Below are 12173 nucleotides of genomic sequence, written 5' to 3' on the forward strand. Positions count from 1 at the left end.
GTTGATTTCTTCAAACTTCTTTGGAATCACTGCAGAGGAAAAGAGCCAAGCTGTGCCGGTGTCTGCTGCAGATACCGATCTGGAAATGCCAGGGGTCTTGCTGAAGACTGAGCCCATCGGAGGCCCCGAAACAGTCGCCGGCCGCTGCGCCGAGGCCGGGCAGCAGCACCTCCTAAACTAAAGGGCATGTGAAGCAACCAAAATGTAAATCTATTGATTGAATTATCTCTAAGGTGCAGTGAAGATGGTGAACTGAGATTTCACTCTTATTTTCCTGGTTTCTCATGGATGATACAAGACTGAATATAAATCTGATTTTGATTTTTTTTTTTTTTGGTGCATTTCAATTTATCCTGCCTTAGAAATGTCAGAAAGGTCGAGTTTCGTTTTTGCAAAAAGTTCATGGTAGTCCCCCAAGACGAGGGAGGTCAGTTAGTTAAATGTGGGAAAACAGGGTTTCTCCTAACTCTTTCTTAGCAGCTTGAGCGAAGCATTTCAAGCAGGTTAAATACCATCAGAACGGAAGAATTTCCCTGAGATTTGGAAACCACGTTGCCTTCGGGTTATTTTCAAACAAAGAATATCTTCCAAAGAAACGGAGACCTCCCAAAAATAAGGTGTGTGAAACTGAGGGATCTAGTTCAGTGGTCTTGAGAGCCCCCAGCTCAACCTGCAGCGCTGAGAGTTGCCAGCAGAAGGGCAGGAATTGGGGCAACGCCGCCGGGAGCCGTGTCCCGTCTCCGAGGAAAAGCCAGCAAGGGGATGAGACTGAAGAAAGCCGCCGTGTGAAACGGGCCCCGCTGGAAAGGGGTTTGCAAACGGGAGCATCGTCTGCGCTGCTGCGGGAAGGAGCCAGAGGGAAAGCGGGGAGGGAGAAGAGCGGCCTCCAAGAGGCGCCCTCCAAGCTTATTGCGCCCTGCGGAAGACGAGGCGGCTCCAAAAGTTCTTCTCGTCGCGGGGGAAAAAAACCCAAGAATTCACCCCCCGCCGCCTCGCTCTTCCCCGAGCGCGTTTAATCATTTGCGAGTTAGTCATATTCCTAAGAAAAGAAAACCGAGCGTGATGGTGAGTGGCAGCTCCCAAAGAACTGTAACTAATTTTATCTCGGCACAGAAAAAAATAACGCGAAGGGCTAGCGAAGCTGGCTGGAAGGCAGCCGAGCTCCGCTTTGAGTCGGAAAAAGCTGGGATTTCTGATGCTGCAAAATCGCTGGAGAGTCTCCACCGCGCGGTGGGTCCCCTGGCTCGCTGGCCCTCTCCCCTTGCCCTTCTCGCCGCCCAAGGTTTAATTGCCGGCTTTTACTTGCCGTGGTTTAATCCAGACCTTGGGTTTTCCTCCGAAGCCAGCGTGGTTTGGAGATGGAGGCAGCAGGAGCGTTTAGTGAGGTCTTCGTTTGACTTTTGCCAAAATCGCTGCTCTTCACCTCGGCCATTCCCAGCTCCACAATGGCGCCGTCAGCTGCCGCGTTGATCGTTGCACTCGACGGCCCCATCGTCACTTCCTGGGACACCGGGAACATAAAGGGCGTTTTGATTCCCCCCCTCCCCCCAATTTCCATTGTTGCAACGATGCTCTCGCAAACACGCTGAGACTTCCCGTCCCGCTGCCCGCTTCGCATCCCGGCACGTGCAGGGTCCTGCCCCGCCAGCCAAACTCGGTATTGGACCAGTTTGATCCTTGGCCGACGTCACCCACCCATCTGAAAGCTGCGATGGACGTGTCCGTTGGGTCGGGCCTCAGTTGGGCTCCCCGCGCAGGTACGCCCGCCGCGGGCGCGCGGATCGCCGCGCAGAGCAGGCCCCGGCTGGCTGGTTCGGCTCTCGTCTGGGAGACGCCGGTCAAAACCCAGAGCAACCCCGAAGAGAAGAGCAAAGCCTTCGTGGCACAAAGGGCTCTTTTGCTGCCCGATGGAGCCGCCGAGCGACTCAGAGCGGCGCCGGGAGGGAGACGCGGCGCTCGCCGGCTCCTGGGGCCGACGCTGCGGCGGGGACGTTTCCATCCCGCGGCGGCTGCGTGGCGTCCCGTCCCTTGGGGGTGGGCGGTGATGCCCGGAGCCCCGAATGGTCGCTCTTTCCCCCCGTGCTGGGAGTCGGGGCCCGAGCGGCAGCCTCGGCTCCGCGTTTCGCGTGCTTCGTTTTCTCAGCGGGGCGCTGCTTAAACCGAATCGCGCCGCCTTCGGCTTCCGCGCCGCCTGATGGACTTGCTGAGGGATTTAGCTAACAACGCTAGTAGTGAGCGATCAAATGAACTTTGCATCGAGTAGCGGCTCTGTCCCTGCTCGGAGCATCGACCCTCCCAGTTCCAGCGAAGGAGATGCCGGCGAGCCAAAGCAGCCTGCGCCTTGCGGTGAAGTCCCTTATATTTCGCTCAACCTGCCGGCAAAGCCCTCCGTGAAGGCACCGCTCTGCAAGGGGGTGGCCGGCAGCACCCCAAATTTGGGGGAATTAAATAAGGGCTCCGGGCTCGCCGCGCTTTATTTCATTTTCTTTTTATTTTTCTCCCTGGGTTTGGATTTTGTCTTCTTAAAAAGCCGGCTGGCTAAAAATAGCCCGCCGCCCGCCCGCCCTCCGCCTGCAGCACCGCCGCGCGGCTCTCCCGCCGGCTGCTGACCTTCAACGCGCGGGAACCGGCTGCGCTGAGTTCGCTGCTTCCGGCTTCCACCTTGGCGGACCGGCTGGCGGCGGCGGCCTCTGCTCGGCTCGTCAAGGAGGAAGCCCTTCGCCTCTCGCGCGTCTGGAAAGAGAGGGGGCCAGCCTCGGCGGGGGAGCCCCGGCGGGAGGAAGGATGCGGCGGGCAGGGATGCGCGCCGCCCGGCGCTGCTGGAAGCCGTCGGGGCGCGGGGAGGCGAATGCAGGTCTCCGAGAGGCAGGCTGAGGGCCGGGCGTTGCTCTCCTGTTGGCGCAGAGCTGCCGGCTGCGGAAAGGCCCTCCAACGACACGTTTCTCCAAAAAGTTACAGCCAAGGGGGGCTGGCGGCTCGGGCGGGCTCTGGTCATTTTGCCGCCCGTGTTTCCTCCATCGCAAAGAGTCATTAAGATAATTAAGGTATTGTCTCTCGCTGGTGAGGAATCGCTGCAGCAACCAGGCCGCAAGTGATGCGTGCCACACGATGGCACTGATACGGGGGGGGGGGACGGGACAGACGGTCGTGACAAGCGAGAGGCGAGCGGGACGGCGCTGAGTCCCGGGCGCGCGGCATCCCGGCTGCTCTCCCGCGCCGAGCGTTGGGAAGGAGCAGGGAGCCTTCGCTCCGAACATCGAGGTATCCCCGGCTGGCTTTCCCGCGGCCCTGCGCCGGGCGGGCTGGCTTGGGGGCCGCTCCCGAGGAGGAGGAGGAGGAGGAGGAGGAGGAGGAGGAGGAGGAGGAGGAGGAGGAGGAGGAGGAGGAGGAGGAGGAGGAGGAGGAGGAAGGACACGGAGCGGCCGGGGGCTGTGATTTCACGCCGGCTCCTGCGGAAAGGTGGGGAGGCAGGGGTGCAAAGCCGCGAACAGAGAGCACAGGGCTGTGCTTGGCTTCGCGGGTGTCGTAGCCGGCTTTCGCTCGACTTCAAAGCCGAGAACGCGTTGCCCGGGGTTTTATTAAAACCGGCCTCCTTCCTGCCCAGCCGGAGAGGAGCTGGAGAGGTCGGAGGGCCTCTGAGCGCGCCGGGCTGGCGGCTCCCCCCCGACCCGGGGCGCTGCGGGCCACCTGAGAGCTCGCCCGCCCGAGGTGACGTCCTCCCCGGCCCTCGGGCGACCTGCTGGCTGGCACGGCGAGCCCAGAAATCCCGGCCTGGCCTCTCCGCTCGGGGCGAGAGCGCCGCAACGGCCCCGGCTCTCTGATATCTCGCCGGGCGCCGCGCTGTAGCCCGGGCTGCCGCTCTTCCTCTTCTGGGAGCTGGCCCTCCAAGCAGCCGCCGGGGAGATCTTTGGCGGCGGGGCTAGCGAGCGCCGCTAGCCCCTGCCGTCTGCAGAGCCGGGGGATTGCCCGGGTTGCCGGCGATTGCCGCTGCTCTGCTTCGCCCTCGCCGCGCGGCGCCTTCGCGCGCCGGGCTGGCCGCTCGTGCCTCCTCCGGGACGGCTCGCTGCAGGCCCGGCTTTGGAAAGATCATGTTGGCGACAGGAGGTGGCCCCGGCTGGCAGCGAGAACGTCAGGCAGCAAAGCACCGTCCTGCGCTGATTCGCACAAACCCTCCGGTCTTTTTTTTTTAATAACGATTCTTTTCTCCAAGCTCGGTTTTTCCCCCTCCAAAAACACAGACAACCTTCCTCACTGCTAGAAGGCTAATTAAATTATTGCTAATCGTTATTTACTACAGCAGTCGCTCTCTCTGCCTTTCACCCTGCAAGATCTCAGCGCCTTTCTGTGGCTCGGTGAATCACAGCGCCGGGGAAAGGCAGTCGCGTCTGAGCACGGCCGCGGCAGCCAGCTAGGGCACCAAATAGAGCATGAGAGGAGGAAGAAACAACCCAAAAGGCATTTCTTTCTGAAGGAAAAACGTCCGCGCGCAACCTCGGCCCCTGAGAGCTGTGTTGACATAAGGGTATTACTGCAAGAGTGAACCAAGGTGTTGTAAAAAGGGTTTCTTTGGATCAGCAGAGCAGCAGAGCTTAGTAACTTGGAGCAACGTTGTCTGGATGGGAACAATTCCACGGAAGGGACAAGGAAAAAGCCTCCCCTTGGTGTGACCTGCTGGCAGCAGAAATCAGGAGGAGAAGTCAGAGCTAGCCTTCAAGCTGTAGGGCTGCCTCTGACCTCCCGGTACGGGTCACGCCTGGGCGGCTCTGCTGGCACTGTGGCTTCAGCAGCATGGGAACATCGTGGCGGCTTGTCATTGCCTCAGCTTATCCACGCTGGTGGGGTCCTGGCCCCATGCATGAGCCAGCGGGGCCCTGTCCTCATGCGTGCGCCAATGAGGTCCTGTCCCTGTACACGTGTGCCAGTGCGGTTCTGTCCCCAAGCATGAACCACTGGGGTTCTGCGCCCACAAACATGCAGTTGGGTCCTGACCCCATGCACACACCAGTGAGGTCCTGACCCCATGCATGCACCAGTGAGGTCCTGACCCCATTCATGCACCAGTGAGGTCCTGACCGCATGCATGCACCAGTGATGTCCTGACCCCATGCATGCACCGGTGAGGTCCTGACCCCATGTACGCACCAGTGAGGTCCTGACCCCATGTACGCACCAGTGAGGTCCTGACCCCATGCATGCACCGGTGAGGTCCTGACCCCATGTACGCACCAGTGAGGTCCTGACCCCATGCATGCACCAGTGAGGTCCTGACCGCATGCATGTGCCACTGGGGTCCTATCTTCACACATGCGCCAGCAAGGTTGTAAAACAGCAGCACATCCTTAAGCAGGTGGAGCTCACTGCAGAGGCTCCCATGGGTGCCCTTACTTGGGGCACGCTCCTGAGCGGCCCCTCTGAGCCTGGACCTGCAGCCAGAGTGCTGTGAGCCCAGCTCCAGGGACCAGGACCCGCAAGAGCCTTACAGGGTGAACCCGCTGGTGCAAACGGCTTTCTGGGTGACAAAAAACAAGCAGAACCTCGTCCCGAGTAGCTGCCCCCACCCCTGCACGGCTGCCGGTTGTCTTGGGGCAGGTCCTGCGGGGATGCAGCATCTCCATCGCCAACGCCATAGCATGTCCCCAGGAATGTCCCCAGCTAATCTGTGCTTGGCAGACGGGGGGCGGCGAGAAGGTCTCCGCGAGCACCTGGCGTTCACGCTGCCAGCAGTCACGCTGCGATTTTGCGCCTGCGCGGCCCTGAGGGTGCAACAAAACGTGGGAGCGTTTTTACAGCCACTAACTGTAACGGTGCAGCGAGACGCTGGGTTCCCACCATCCATGCGCTCAGCAACCCAGAAATACCTCCCTTCGGCGCAGGCAGCACTGGGGGAAGTTCTCTCATGCCTCTACCGTGCCCGGCGTCCTGGGACCCTGTCATCCCCATCGCTACGCAAAAATTGCCATCCACCTGCATTTCTGAGAGGGAAAAATATGGTTGCAACCATAGTTTCAGGCATGGCAGCAGAGGTCACTTCTGAAAGCCGAGCCCTTGATCCGGTCCACGATAGCAGCCTGTAACAGAGATTTTTTTTCAGCCAAATCAACTAGTTGTTGTCAAAGCTGAACGGTTTGACAAGCCGGACTCCCACCTTCCTGCCTCTACCGTCTCCATCGCCGCTGGCCCCGCGTTTAACGTTATCACAGTCTTTTTTATCCGGAAAACCCATCACTAAACCCCATTTCTTCCTCCTCCCCTTAGACTGGGCTGAAACGCTGTGTCCAAGCAATGCAGTTGGCAAAGGAAAGGGCGCCTAGAGACGCCCCCGTTCTCCGGGGGCGGCCGGGGCCGTAAAACGGCCTCGTTACGCAGCGCTGCAGCCGCAAAGATTATGCGAAGCCTTGTAAGGCAGAGCTTCGCCCGCTCAGCCACGGCACGCGGCCCTGCAAGGCCCCGCTGGGGAAGGCTCGCGGGCGCAGCGCTGCCGTTGTGCCGCCCCGATTAGTTAGCACTGCTAATTATAGCCGCGCTCTACTTCTTCTGATTTCAAGCACCGTTGGAGTAAGAGGGACCGAGAGAGCCAGCCGCAACGAGCCTGCATCCGCTTGCCTCCGAAAAGACGCTGGCATAAAACGCCGGGTAAACGCGGACGTGCATTTCCAGCGCTCGGCAGCTAGGGCGGGAAGAGCACAGTAGCTCGTCTACCGCGGAGGGGTAACGACGCTTTACCTTAGAATAAGAGATGAAGCCAATTCTTGTGCTTTCAGACCAAAAGCAACAACAAAAAAACAGTGAGAGAGGATTGCACTCCATTTATTTCACCGACCGTGCCCACGCCGGGGCTGCTGCTGCAGCACGCTGCGCGGTCGCACGGGAAACCGGCACGGCCGCAGAGCAGGGGGCAGCGCCTAGGAAAAGCCCACGGCGTTCAGAGCAGCGATGACGGCCCAGGGCTAGCCGGGCGACACACGGTGGTAGGAAACCGTCCCTTGCCTAGTGTGGTTTCCTGTGATTTTCGGGGCGTTGCGGTCGCTGTTTGCAGAGCTGAGGCGCCGCGGTGAAAACGTTGCCAGTGCGTCTGCTTTCGCAGGTTGTTGGTGGCACGGTTATCCTCCTTTCTGACCTCTGCAACAGGAGTTACAGCCCTCGCATGCCAGCAAGCAGCTGTTAACACTGAACTTTGCCTTCACAAGGCAAGGCCAAGGCCTGGGGCAGGAGGAGGAAGAGAAGCGAAGACTGGCCCTGGCCTGGAGCCAGTTGTTGTTCCTTAGCTCCCTGTTAGGGTCGTTACTCCAAACAAATAGCTGGCCCCCTGCTACAGGAATAGCTTCAGTGTCTTAACTCACTAGTTTGTCTTCTGCTCTCCAGACGGCACAGCTTGCTGGACACTTTTTAACCAAAAGGTACATCTTCTAGGGCTGTATGAGAGACCTAGTTCCTCTGCAGACCACCTCCTACTCCGTACCAACAGCAGCGTTACGTAGCGCACCTCCACGCTCTGCGGCAGCGCTTCAAATGGGTCATGTCAGCACCAGGAAGAGGACAGGCGACCGCCTTTAGCATTGATCTTCCCTTGAGTGGTCAAAGCCCAAGGAGGAACATGAGAGATTAAAGTGAAAAGCCGTCTCCTTTCAGCACGGTGCTCTCATATGATACTGGTGGCCTGTTGATACGTAATTACGGGGTCGGGCATTCACTTTTGCTCTTCATTACCAAATCTGTAATTTGAATATAGATAAAGCACGCTTAATATACTGCAGAAATGTCCTTATAGATACCAGGATAGCTCAGAACATTAAGCACATCCATAAAAGGCCAATGCTCAAGTATTGCAAGTGCAAAGCAATGACACGTCCTCCCAGGTGCAAAGCCATTTGAGTTTGGGGCAGCTCTGGAGGTGTCACAGCTGGGTTTTAAACTGCCGTATAACGTCACTGCTGTCCCCAGTGCTTCAAGGAGACTGCGAAGCTCCCGGGATGCCCCAGCAGCGCTTGACCCTCATGCGCCAAGGGGGCTGCCAGGGGCAGCCTGCAGCGTCGCGGGGCGCTCTGCCCGGGAACGCAGCGCAGGTTGCAGAGACGCTTGGCTCCTGCGATCTCCGTGAAGAAGAGAGGGGGGGAGAAAGGTATGGGCAGTGATATTAGATATCAGGGCATCCGCATGGTGCCCTCACTCTCAGGACAGAAACCGCTCCCAAATCGGATGCCAGCCGCTGCGAAGCAGCTGGCACAGGGCTAAGTGAGAGGCAGCAGCTCCCTTCCCCACGAGCGGCACGCGCTGCGTGGGAAAGAGCTAGCAAATTTGGTGGTGGACAGCAGGTACAGCAGGGGATGGCCAAGCAGCACAGCCGACAGGAATAAACATTTCACCAGCCCACCACCACCACTAGAAAACCGGTGAGCAGCGTGTGGTGGCTGCAGCCCAGGAGGATGGTTGCTTGGGGTGGTTTTGCCATGGCTTGTGATTTGCACAACAGCGCGTGCAGTAGGGGCTGGATGCGGCCGTCAGGCAGAAGAGCAGACCTGCTCCTGGGCCAGGATCCCTCGTGGACCTGCTGCCGCACAGTAGTGATGGTCCCAGCCATCTCTGCTTGACCACAGCAACATCTCAGCTGCCTTTTCAGCTTTCCATGCACTGCCTATAATGGAGACGGAGACCAGGCACAGACGTTAACATCTGCTGAAGGCTTTCTCTGCCTTCGTCTCCACCACCGACATGAAAACAAACCGGGGCGGAGAGATCGCCTTGGAGCCTGTAAGCGGCCACACAGCACGGCCGTAGAAGAAAGCTGGGTTTCTCCTGCTTGTCTCAGCAGCATGTGAACACATGGCTCCCAAAGGACACCAGAAATACCACCCCTGCTAATCATTTCACCCCAGTCAAAAGTCACTCAAAACTCTCTTCTCCATCTCCGTCTGAGGAGGAGCAGATCTGGGGGCAAATGGCAGCCTGCCGGCAGTGGGCTGGGGAATTCAGCCCCTCACCGACAAATGTAAGGTCCTTCCTCCCCTTTGCGCATCCTCCCTCCAAAGCGGTTCACATCCTCTGGCTCCCAGCTGGCAAAGACAATTTTCCATGTCCTCCTCGGAGACAGAGACGTCAGCTCACCCCTTTGCGGCTGTCCGACCCTGACAACCTCTGCACTGCAGCCCTGCGCTCCCAGCTGAGAAGGTCTAGGGGGATCCCGAAATGCCTTCAAGCTAACTGGAAAAGAAACAGCTGTAAGGGAGAGGGGCAAGGCACCCTGCGCTAAATAAAAAGGAGTCCACAAGTGCGTGGCCAGGATCACATCACCAGGGACACCAAATCAATAGTGTCTTCCTCAGTATGGGACCAAAGGGAGGGGAGGGCAGAGAGGCGTGTCGTTGACACAGTTTACAAGGCTTCTTTCAGTTCAGAGGAGAGGCCCTCCTTGGGATACAATACCTGGCAGACAAGCAAGCTGTAGGAGTCGGCCTGGTTTCTACCCTGGGGGAGCAGCAGCAGGTCATCCAGGGTGTGGATGGATCCCTGAAAAGTTGTCTTCTCGCTCCAACATTTGTTGCTCCCTAGGAGCAGGGCTCCGACCAACCTGGCCTTCCCTCCTTTCATCGCTTTGCCAGGCGCGATCTCCAGGCGGTCCGCACTTTCACTAAATGCGGCTGCACGGAAAACGCGGGATGTCCGATGAGACGCAGCAGGCTGCGGGGTCTGAGCAGGGCTTTCGGATGTGAACCCGTGCTTCCCCTCCGCAGCCCGGCAGGCAAAATACATGCGTCTGACCAAGGGCAGCCGCAGGGCTCAGCGGCGCTGAGCAGTGGATAGCCAGAGTTTCTGGTCTCTCACGCTCTGCTCTCTAACGCCAAGTGCCGTAGCGGGAACGAGCAAGTGCAGCAGACGAGGTGTTGTGCTGGGAGCACGGTGCCTGGGAGTTGCTGCAGCCGGGAGAGGAGGAGGAGGAAGAGCTTCAGGTTTCCGCCGATGCTTGGGTATCTCCCCCTTGAGGGACTCTGCTACCCACGGCAGGTTTCCTCCCTGCAGAAAAATGTGATGAAGGACTCCAGCTCTTTCTTTGGCAGATAGGATAGCAAGTCCTAGCTCTGGGTTGGCAGTAAAGGCTGATAGTCTTCAAAAGACTTTGAGCTGTTGGGGAATGACAGGTAGTATATAAATATAACAAAAAAGGAAATTGCTGGATGCCCAAGTGAGAGCGCTGTGACATTATAACTGTTCAGCTCCCTTGCGCAAGAGAAGGCAAAGCCAGCGAAGAAGAGAAAGCCGGTGTGTGGAAGATGGGGCGCTGGATGATGGGCTGGTAAAGGTTGAGGAGCTCAGGAGGACTCCTTCACCGGGAACTGGAAGATGTTTTTCCCCAGTGATTGCAGTCAAACTGCTCCCTCTCTTTACCATTGTGCTCTCTATTTCAGAGCTTCAGCAAGACCATCTTGTGTTCACCAGGGATTACATATTTCTGCCCACATCTCTGATTGCTCACGGAGAATTTTTATGTTATACAAATATCCCCAAATCCCAATTCCAGCCTTCCAAGGAGCACACGCCAGTGGTTTCGTGGAAATTTGCACTCGAAATGTTCCCATCCTAAAGCGTAAGTGCATCTACCCAGGTTTTTGGGAACCCCAATAACCTAATTGGAGAAACGGAGCAGCTCGAGTCGGCTCCTCGCAGGGCTCATAGGAGGGCACAAAGCCCCAGTTCCCAGGAGAGCATCCCGTCCCGGCGAGCTAACTGGAAGGCTCTCCGGCGCTCCTCTCACACCAAGAGGGTTAATACCTGCGGGGGCGTGGGACTGGCTGTGGCACGCAGGGAAGAGCATCTCGGGATTGTACAAACCTTATTATGGGGTGTTTAGGGGAGGAACCAAAGATGGGGAAAGGGAGGGGCCATGTTGGTTTAGGGAGGGAGAAATGTGGGAAAATAGAAGGACTGGGAGCAAAAGGGGCCAGTTGCGTGTGAGCAGCTTGCTGGTCCGTATGCTTGTCCGGCCATGTGCCGCCGTCTGTCCTGTCTTCTCCTTGAACTCCATTTCTTAGTATTTCCTAGGCAAGAGACTCTCCTCTGTGTGCGTGTGTGTGGATGGAGGTCTACGTGGCAGCAGCTGGAGTCAGACCTCTGCCAGAGGGGCCCGCGCACCGCGGGTGCCAGCACCTGGGGAGGCTGGGGGTCCAGGGACCAGCGCCGGACAGGCTGCGCACTGATGGCCGGCTGCCTACCGGATTCGGCAACCCCAGCAGACATGGCGGTGAAAGAGGGGCCAGCTCTGCTCCGGCGGTGCTTGCTCGTGGCTGAGGGTCCCCCCGAGCCCTGGCAGCCTGGACGGGCTGAAGCCGACCGGCTTCATATCTTGGGCTGGGGGCTGTCATTGCATGGTGTCCTTGCAGAGCACCTCGCGTGGCCATCAATTCCCCTCCCCGCCGTGATAACTAACAAAGCTAAATAAAGCCGTTCTGCCGGACCGACCTCCTGGCAGAGGGAGCTGCTGATAGGAGTCAGTCAAAACTCTTCATCCGCCTCCCCTTTCCCAGGCGGTGCGTAATTACTGGGAGCTGGAGTGAATTCATTCAGCTCTCTCGCTCGGGTTTCCTCCTCCCTTTCCCATGCTGCTCGTGTCGCCCGGGCTCGACACACAGCAGCAGCGAGTCACGCGGCCGGCGGCTCCAGGTAGATGACGATTCAATTCCCCTCAGACGGGTCGCAGCCGCATTTGGAAGCCAGATGCTCCAAACTGGGGCAAGTGGATTCAAACAGAGCCACTGACATAACCCTAAATATCTTTGCCCATCAGGCGCTGAAGATCCTTCCTAGCAGCCAGCTCGTTGCACTGCAGAGCTACAGCCTGTAAAGGAAAGGGGGGGGGATGAAAGAGTAAAGCTGGAGTGTTATGAAACCAGCGGGAAAGGGGGAGAAGTTGTAGCTGAAATATCCCCGCTCTGCGAGCTGAGCATCCCTGTTTTGAAAATCCTGCTCCCTCTGTGAGTCACTGAACGGTTTGTGGACACAAAAATAATTGTGCCTTTGGGATTTGTTTCCCCCCCCCCCCCGCTGATTCTTCACCAAATGGCTGGAATAGGGAAGGAGCAACTGCTGCTCCTCCTGAGGAACAGGAAGCCTCGGGTGTGGGTGGATGCCGCAACTCAGTGAGAGGAGACTGACCCCCCCACCCCACGGGCCCACAGGCAGCA

General features: G+C 58.3%; 1 long non-coding RNA gene across 1 annotated transcript; it reads right to left on the reverse strand.

Annotated features, from left to right (window-relative positions):
- Positions 1-6791: 6791 nt before the first annotated feature.
- Positions 6792-11970, reverse strand: LOC138068775 (uncharacterized). Its single transcript, XR_011143546.1, has 2 exons — positions 9421-11970; positions 6792-7712 (listed from the first exon to the last, which is right to left on the reverse strand). It is a non-coding gene; the product is annotated as an uncharacterized lncRNA (long non-coding RNA).
- Positions 11971-12173: the final 203 nt, after the last annotated feature.

Source organism: Struthio camelus, chromosome 11, assembly GCF_040807025.1.
Source record: "Struthio camelus isolate bStrCam1 chromosome 11, bStrCam1.hap1, whole genome shotgun sequence".
NCBI lineage: Eukaryota > Metazoa > Chordata > Aves > Struthioniformes > Struthionidae > Struthio > Struthio camelus.